The 9,513-nt window shown below is 47.6% G+C and overlaps 1 long non-coding RNA gene across 1 annotated transcript; it reads left to right on the top strand.

Moving 5' to 3' along the window:
• The first annotated feature begins 1,190 nt into the window (after window positions 1-1,190).
• Window positions 1,191-4,713, top strand: LOC135919745 (uncharacterized). The gene is made up of 3 exons (XR_010570047.1): window positions 1,191-1,491; window positions 3,763-3,826; window positions 4,418-4,713. It is a non-coding gene; the product is annotated as an uncharacterized lncRNA (long non-coding RNA).
• Window positions 4,714-9,513: the final 4,800 nt, after the last annotated feature.

Here is a 9,513-nt window from a genome sequence, read left to right as displayed (position 1 = left end):
AAGTCAGAAAACTGAATCCCCACCGCGTTGCCTTAAGTACTGTTGCATGTTCCAATACAGCAGTTGTTGTCACTTCGACTCGGACCCATGCCGACACAAAAAAAAAATGGCTGTGGCTTAGGTAAGGTTAAGCCCAGGATGCGAAGCATACTAGCCTTTATTTTAGTTGTTGAACCACTGTTTAGCCTGGTGAACTGCTGTTGCTTGGCTATATTTGGTTCGGCTAGACGAAGAAACAACTCATGCATTACTGCTTCGCCTTCAAGAGTGGAACGCGACAGCGTTGCCGTCGACCCGCCAAGGGGTGTAAGACAATGGGCTACAGGGCAGCGACTACGCGTCCCGCATTGGACGCGGTGAGCGTCGAGCAAAGCAGCGTTCGGCGCGAAATGTGCGCCTGAGCAAGAGACGCACGCCTTAGAAACAGCTCGTTTTTAAGGCAACACCGCATTCACTAGAGGCGCTTTTGTACCGCTTTAAGCATCGTACTCGTGGCTCAGTGGTAGCGTCTCCGTCCCACACTCCGGAGACCCTGGTTCGATTCCCACCCAGCCCGTCTTGCAAGAGTTGAGCCAAAGCCACTTCTCCTCTGTCGTGACGTCACGGTGTCACGTGGTTTTAAGGCGACACCGCCGCGCCTGAGGAGCTGAGTTGAGCTCTCGTAATATGCTTCGCATAAAAAATTAAGAGCACTCTTCTTAAAAAATGGCTGTGGCTTAGGTAAGGTTAAGCCCAGGATGCGAAGCATACTAGCCTTTATTTTAGTTGTTGAACCACTGTTTAGCTTGGTGAACTGCTGTTGCTTGGCTATATTTGGTTTGGCTAGACGAAGAAACAACTCATGCGTTACTCTGCTTCGCCTTGGACGCCCCGCATTGGACCCGGTGAGCGTCGAGCAACGCAGCGTTCGGCGCGGCAACGAAATGTGCGCCTGAGCAACCGACGCACGCCTGAGTCTTAGAAACAGCTCGTTTCTAAGGCAACACCGCGTTCACTAGAGGCGCTTTTGTACCGCTTTGAAGCATCGTATTCGTGGCTCAGTGGTAGCGTCTCCGTCTCACACTCCGGAGACCCTGGTTCGATTCCCACCCAGCCCATCTGGCAAGAGTTGAGCCAAAGCCACTTCTCCTCTTTCATTACGTCACTGTGTCACGTGGTATTCAAGGCGACACCGCCGCGCCAGAGGAGCTGGGTTGAGCCATCATAATATGCTTCGCATAAAAGAACGCTGCGCATGGCAGTACCCATTCCACCGTGCTAGTACTGTCAACGCTACCAGGGCAGCCATTTTCCCGACGTGGACCCTCTCATAGCCACTGGAAGCGTTCACGCGGAGTCGGAGGTGTAGGGTGCCTTAGGCTGGGACCGGACGCCAGACGCGTACTCCTCAGACCACCCGCAGTGCATCGTAGTCTTCTGAGCAGACGTGCATTCTGTTCCAAAGCTGCACGTCTTCCAAACGCCGCTTTCAAAGACAATGGTGAGACGAAGGTGAGCACCTTTTCTAGCTATGTAAATCTAACTTATTGTGTAGGATTTTTTTTTTCGGTGGAGGGGGGAAGGAGCAAAGAACGATTGCCCTTTGTTTCAAAGTGATCGGCCATATTAATGAAGTGTGTAAGGTACCCGCTGCGTCACTAACCAGCTACTGATTGAAATCAAAGCACTGTAATTGCTTTCAATGTTCTTTGAGCACGCGTCATGCATGCTTCTAAAAAATGTATCGCGTTTTACGTTGACACAAACGCGGACGCGCCGTCGCAGACTAATGCTATGGCGTTTTACTCTTGGGGCCCAAGCCGCGTTGTGTTAGTTGCTCTCAGATTCATAGGAGCTTCCGAGTTTTAGAATTGAGACAAGAGCAGCGTTGGGTTGCCACTCGGGACGCCACACTGGTGAGAACAGAAGACGCATGAAAGCGAAAAAACACGAACAACGAGTCTTTTATGCGAAGCATACTAGCCGCACAACCACGCTCTTCCTTGCTGCGCCGCGCACGGCCGCGTAGCTACCATATGACGTCATAACAGCTGCAAAGCGGACGCTTAAGCTTCGCCTTCAAGAGTGGAACGCGACATCATTCCCGTCGACCCGCCAAGGGCTGTAAGACAATGGGCTATGGCGCAGCGACTACGCGCCCCGCATCGGACGCGGTGAGCGTCGAGCAACGCAGCGTTCGGTGCGACAACGAAATGTGCGCCTGAGCAAGCGACGCACGCCTGAGCCGACGCCGACGACACCGGCTTTTCTGCGACACGAGCTCCTTAACGCTGTCGCGTTAAAATAAAGGCTAGTATGTTTCGCATCCTGCGCTTAACCTTAGCTAAGCCACAGCCATTTTTTACAAGAGAAACCTAAATGAATGCGTTTGAAGAAACGCCTTCAGCTCAGCTAGCGTCTTCTTGGGTTGCCATTGAGTCTTGCCTTTCAATATGCTGAAAATCACCCAGAACACGGAAAATTTGCTCTGCAACCAACTTGGTTGAGCGATACGAGATTAGGATGACAGCGGCTCATATCTATCTCTCAGATTTCTCGCAGTATCTCATCGTGCGCGAGCCCGACACGAGACGGCTTGGGGCCGCACTCTAGTTTTCGGATTTCGTAGTATTGGGTCAACGCAAACGCAAGAACCCAATACTTTCTTGGGTTCTGTGCATGCCCACATGGGGCCCACAATTTTCTTGGGTCCGCATTTCTTATACTGTCTATTGCCTCGTTGCTTGCATTATTCGCGCGTACCTTTCCCACGTACCATCTTGCCTGCGATCTGACTCCGCCTCAACAAGACCAAATCGAAACGCACCAAGCGTCTCAACGCACTCGCTTGGCTGCGAAAAATTCATAAGGGTGTTCTATGCAGCATGCTTCTGGATGTATGCTTCCATGGCCTAATTGCTTCAATAGGGGGCTTGTGCACTTTACGCCCTGTATTGAAATTATGGCACCTGCCTATTTCCACACTGTTTATTGAATTACTTGTAAAAGAGCAGTGAGTTTAAAATGACGAATTTACGAAGCCATTTGAAGGCAGCAGGACGTAGCTGAGGCAAATTCATGTACAACCCACAATTCCCATGCTGGCTGAACGGCCTCGCTTGTAGCTACCACAGACAGTCGAGTTCCCCCCAGTGATTATTGTAGGAAACTCTATGGTTTGGGCATTCGGCGAATGTCAGCTGGCTCCTGGAGGCTATCTGACAAAATGTTTACCCCATAGGTTCATACGCCCACAAGTAGGTGGTGATAGGCGTACAGAAGGTTGTATTGTGTTCTCACGGAAAAGCGCCTGATCAAACCTAGATGGTGCTACAAGATTTTGGAACGCGAAATAGAAGGATGAACGGAACGGAACAGAAAATGACCCCGGAAACATTGTCAATCAACGCTACGCATTAATAAATAAGTCATTCCCCCTATGCTTTCGTTGTAGTTGTCTGTTGGCTTTATGTGGTTGTCTTGCGAAAATGAGGCCTCCCGGGATCCCCTTTCTAAGGGTATTAGCATGTTTCAGATGGTCTTTGTTTCACGACTCCCGCGTGCACAGCGTACTACATTACGCCGGAGGTTGGTTGTTGGTTTTCTTTTGTGTATGATTTAATTTTCTTCAATTAAAAAGACTCGGTTCTCATTATTCACTGTCGTGCTGCTACACTTGTTCTGTGGCATCCCCTCCCTGACCGCTAACTTTCTCGATGTGTCACGCCATTCACGCGTGCGTCGTCCGACGGTCACTGCCTAATTTGGTGACTTGCCTTTCAGGAATCGAGCTCCGCCAAGGAGGGTGCTTCTTGAGGATTTTATGGCCGACTTGGAATTACTCGAGGTGAGATATTTTTCTTCTAGAGATGCTACTGGCATATGTCTCAGTGTTTTAATGAGCGTGAAAGCGCACTGCAATTTCTCGAGCAAGACAACTTGGAAAAATACCCTACCGATGAGCTCTTTGGAAGAAAGACGTGTTCACTAACCGTTTTCGCCGGGTGGACCAGCGTTCGTCAGAGTACAGCCTTCGTCCGTTGCAATGCATATATAGGAGGAGGTAGAAGATCAATGGACGAGTTGTCATTTTTAGAAATGATAGTACAATAGAGACATTGTGGTAAACGAAAACTTCAAGTTTATTTATGCCAACAGTTTCGAGTGTGGAACTCTCCTCGTGCTTCTCGAACTGCCCCGATGAAGAAAGTTCCACTCTCGCAACTTTTGGCATAAATAAACTTGAAGTTTTCGTTTACCACCTTCTATAAAGTGTGTGCGTTTGTCTCTGTGCTAGTATGTGGATGTGTTTACTGCTGCAATAGCATACGGGAAAACCCTCGAGGCCATGGCTGGGCACTTTAAAATATATGTTTCATTGTTGTTGTTGTTGTTGTTGTTGTTGTTTCTAAAACTTTTTCGGGTGTTTCCGTTGCAGCATGTGCTCGTCTTCATCCTACAGGCCTTGTTGGACCTGGAGGTGCTCTTCCTCGATCTGTGGCACACTTTGCGAAGCAGTCTTTAAACGCTGCGCTGCCACATGGACGTCATTTTTTTTTCCTTTAGTCAATTTTGATGGAGCAGTACATCTTGCTCACTTGAATACACGCTGCATTTCTCCTTTGTTCACTATTAGTGGCCAATTCGACTACGACTGGGGAAAGTGTTCTGCTGGTCCTGTAAAACACTCCTCACAGCAGCATTGCATAATAAAACAGGCAACCAAAATGTGCAGATTGGACCCTGAATTTTAGGCGAGAATGCGGCAGCAATGTCACACATGAACACAGTCAATCTTTAGCTATAGAACGAAGCTGGCGAACAGTTTACGTTAAAACAAGAAGGGGAGGGGAGGGAGGCTGAGGGGTGGGGGTAGGGGGGAGGTGGAGGGGGTATTAGAGTTGAAAGCGTGCCGTACGGCTGCCAGCTAGGGATATTTTGCGTTTTCCATCACCTTCAAGGCCGGCAACGACTCTGGATGCTTCGAGACAGACAGAAACCAATCGGAGGACGCGGCTGGCCGAGCGCCTGGCAGGCGACGGGTTGACCACAGCAGCTACAGTGCTGCCCAGAGAAGTTTAACCCTTCGTGGGTTGAAAGTGTGTCTTGTAAGGACGCTCCTCCTCCCTGTCCTTTTTTATTGTTCCTCTTATTATTGTTTTACATCGCAAGATATAATATAATATAATTAATAGATCCGAGAGCAGTTTCGAACCAAGAAGACCTAATCTCGCATTTCGATGTAGGTCAAATGCGAAAACACCCGCGTACTCAGATTTAGGTGCACGGTCAAGTACCCCAGGTGGTCGACATTTCCGGAGCCCTCCCCTACGGTGTGCCTCATAATCAGATAATTGTTTTGGCATGTAAAATCTCATAATTGTTTTAAGAATTAATTTCTGTCAGGAGCGGCATCTGCCGAGCTGCTTAGCCAGGGGTTAGCGGTCACTGGGGAGCGTCCTTTGCAAACACCAGCCACCATTTCGCCCGTGAAGCTGCGTGCGTATATTCGCGTGTAGAAGTCAGCTAGAACGCACCGGCAAGCGTACGCACTCTTAGCTTTCCTTCAATACACAAGTGCCCAAAAATTATGGCCGACAGCACATTCTTAATGTGACATTTACGGCGCAACTGGTACATCGTTTAGGCTTTTCCTTCGTTGCATATTGTCACAGTGGTCTGGCGACAAAAAAAAAAGAATTGCTTACCGGAAACAAGAACCAATTATTTATATTTTCTCGGTGACTGTTACTAGCCGTTTAACCGTCGATACAATGTTATTGGAACGAATTATTGAAAGCAAGAACGATGTATCAAGCACGCATTTCAACCTGTGTTTTGGCATTCCGTCAACCGCCACATCAGGGGCAAGAATGCACTGCGGTAAAACTAGCTCTGCACTTCTCTACAGCATCAAATTCTCCCCGATGTCTTTTTACGTTCCGTGTACGCCAGTGAATCCACGAAAGAGCGTTACCGAGCGCTACGTTGACGTCAACCAGACGTTTCCTCAGAGAAACCATGACTTCAAGAAACCAATGCAGTTACTGTTAATAGTAACTTTTGTACCTTTGCACAATTTTATGCGTATCCTACCTTGCTTCTGTTCAAGCTTGCCGGTGTGAATAACGACAAATTCGTAGGCTTATCAGGGTGGTGAATCCGGGCCCATAGAGTGGCGGCCTTCCGCGAAATCGGGAGTTACGAACCTTTCCCAAGGGTTGTTATATATGTTTAGCAGCACTCTAAGTTGTGTGCTCCCAAATTAGGCGTGGTGTATGCGACACCATCTGGGCCTGTTCTGCACCTCCGACACGCTGCTGCATCGTCTGCGCATAGAAAAAAGTAGCACACACAGTGCTTCGGGGCCAGCATCACGTAACACTACTCCAATCTGTTTTTTATTGAAAATAGACCATTAGCCCTCTGTTGTAGGTCAGGCTGATTAGGTTCACGCCGATTTGACATATCAAGGAGGGCTAATGGATAACATGGAATATAAACAAATTTGAAAGGTTTTACCTTATACAGACCCTGGTGTCACATCAAAAAAGTAACATCTGCGAGTTGTAATGAGTATGACTGCTACCATTCAGTGTCACATAATAGGAGTTAATGCGCCGACGCCTTGGTGTTGCTACGGAACGAGCCCCGGCCCTCTGCTGACTGCCATGGAGCTTGCGTGACGGCACTGCCTTTTGATGCGGGTAGTTGGCTAGTAAAACGATATTTCTTTTCCTATTTCTCGCGGGCTTGCCATATCAGCTGAGAAAAAATTTACGGGCAAAAGTATCTAGCTGAAAGCATGCCATCCTTAAGTATTATTCAATACTCTGCAATTTCCTCATTGATAGTGAGACATTCACAGCAGTAATTACTAAATGCTAATTGCAATAACTATAAAGTGAACGCCATCAACAAAAAACTTACTGGCGGCTACTCTACTCGAGTGTGACCAATACGCACTTGGTTATCTTCGGCTAGAATGGCCCGCCTTTTCTAGAGAATGTGATGATGATAGCTGCAATACCATGCACAGTTTTCGACGCTCATCAGTGAACGCTCTTTTGGCCTAGGCCCGTTCACGTTCCTGCTCGCAAAGGAACCGTTGTTCGAGTGTTACATTCGTTCACCTCCTCATTAAATGGCACTCAAAAACTGACGTAACAAAAGCAATCTGCCATTCGGAGACGCGGTCAGACAAATGCATGACTTGACAGTAACTGCCTTTCACACATTCGTTATGTTCTACACCTTTCTTGTGATATTTCTTAACGGCTAGAACAGTCTAACTAACGATCAAGTTCTTCAGCAGAGTCTTGGCTGTTTTGCTTCTAAACTAATGTCCTGAAGTTAGGCATTTTCCTTTTTCGTTTCTTTTGTTCCCCGTAGAACAGCGTTTCATTCTTTGTGTTCTGTGAGTTCTGTGCAGAATTGTTTCATTCTTGCGAATTTTCAAATCAACGTTATTTTGTAAGCCACAAAATTTTCCATGCGCATTGCAGTATGCATAAATAAATAAACAAATATATAGTAGTCGCGTAATAGCGAGTGGTGTCAAAGCGCCGGATATCCGGCAAGCACAGGTAAAGTGATCAATGGGGACATCACACAGCAAGCAACTATGTTACGCATGTGGAAGCTTCTTCTGATGGGCTCACCCGGATAATCTCAGCCTGATGTAATCCAGCTGCAGTCTCGCGGTAGCCGCCCCCACTACATTTTTTTCTTTCCTTGCAAGATCCTTAACACAATGTGAGTGAAGGAGCTAAAGGAATCTTCGCTTTAAAATTTATGTGGTAACATCCATAGGTTTGAAGGTTCTTTTAAGGCGATAGGATTCGTTTTGCGTTCATGAGGTGGATAACTATAACACTTGAACAAGTCCCAACCTGCAGTAAGAGCCTATTCAGCATGCACATTGCAACTGTCGCAACCCATAGCGAATTCACATGGCTTTTGAAGATGGAGTTGGCCGCGAGCGACCTGCTGGACCATTGTCTCGTTTTTTTGTTGTTTTTTTTGCGTCAGCGCTGCATGTCGCAAATCGCGCCATGGAGATTCTCTCTGCGTTGGAATTTTAGTTCAGGTAATCTGTGGTTGGCCAATTCGCTTCCAAGAGGCCGTGCATGGCAAGAGGGCCGAATCAGTTATTCGCCAGCGTCCGCCAGTGTAGTTAGACACGACCAGTTACCCGTCCTTGCCTTCCTGCGTCTCCCCGGCACCGCTCAACCTCACCACCGCTGCTGGTGAATCAGCATCCGCGACCACTGCAGATTAGGTCGCTGGACGGCCTGTGTAACAAATACCTTTGTCTGTTACAGTGCTTGAAATCAAAGCGAACGCGTTGATTAACGGTACAGTGACCATAGCTTCAGTCGATATCGTTGCAACTGTTTGGGTAATGAGCCTCGCTTTTTGGCGTTCCCTTGAGGCAAATTAAAGCACACATCTTATGCGCCAGAAACTTTACTGAGTGTCGTCCTCCGCGCGAAAATTCATTGCTAAGCAAGTGCAGGAAATGCTGAAGAAAGGTGCTGCCAAATAGTTGTTCCAGACCAAGGGCAGCGCCGGTAATCCTAGTCCTAAATAAATGAACTCGTCAACCAATTATCCCGGCTCCTCTAGACTCCGTGCAGAATACAGACGACTAAACTCGGTGTTCAAGAATATTGTGCGACCGCTACCGAGAATTGACGACGTTCTCGGTTGCCTGCATACCAGTTCTTATTTCTAGACACTGAATCAACGATTAGGCTATCCCCGAAAACATGTTGAACCTGAAGACGAGGAAACGAACACATTCGTGACGCTGGGTGACAGTTTGAAACTTAACGTTACGCCCCTCGGCCTTAGTAATGCTCCTGAAATGGTTGTAACATTTGTGGATGCAATCGGTGGCCTTAATGAATTGTTCAGTTCAGACGCCTGTGTCGGAATAATGAAAAGGGAAAGCTTTCAAGGGATTTTCTGTGAATTTTGTTGCCGAATGCTGACGTCTGATGCTGATGCCTGAACGTTTCTTGCTGTATGGGGTTGATTTCGGATTCCCGCTTCTTCGTTTCTCATTGGTCTGCCTCGGGTATCTGTTCTATCTCTTCTATCTATCTCTTCTCACCAGCATTCGGCTTTATAGCACAATATTGCTCGTGAACACTTGTACGGCAGCGCGCATTGCTGGTGTGGTTGCCAGACATTGGTGAAGTTGAAGCCCGGATGCTAGAGTCTATTGTGTTTCGCGTATCCTTTTGCACGATGTTTCCTTTGCGTGCACTGTGCTCGGGAGATGCGAGGCTTCCACGGGAGTGAATCGCTCGGAAGGATTTATGCGTTTATACTTGAGTTGTTTCCTTTCTCTTCTTTTTCATGCGTTTTGTGTGTTACGCTTGAAAGATACCAGACTTTCACGTGAGCGCATTGCACTGTGTGAACCGAGCTCGATATGCGCCAGAGGAGCACCATGTAAACACAGTGTAGTATCTAAAGAAAGCTTCACTTTAAAAGGAAGATTTGTGTGTGTTGCGCTGATGATCT

This window comes from Dermacentor albipictus, chromosome 7, assembly GCF_038994185.2.
Source record: "Dermacentor albipictus isolate Rhodes 1998 colony chromosome 7, USDA_Dalb.pri_finalv2, whole genome shotgun sequence".
Classification (NCBI taxonomy): domain Eukaryota; kingdom Metazoa; phylum Arthropoda; class Arachnida; order Ixodida; family Ixodidae; genus Dermacentor; species Dermacentor albipictus.
This window is presented reverse-complemented; position numbering and strand designations above follow the sequence as displayed.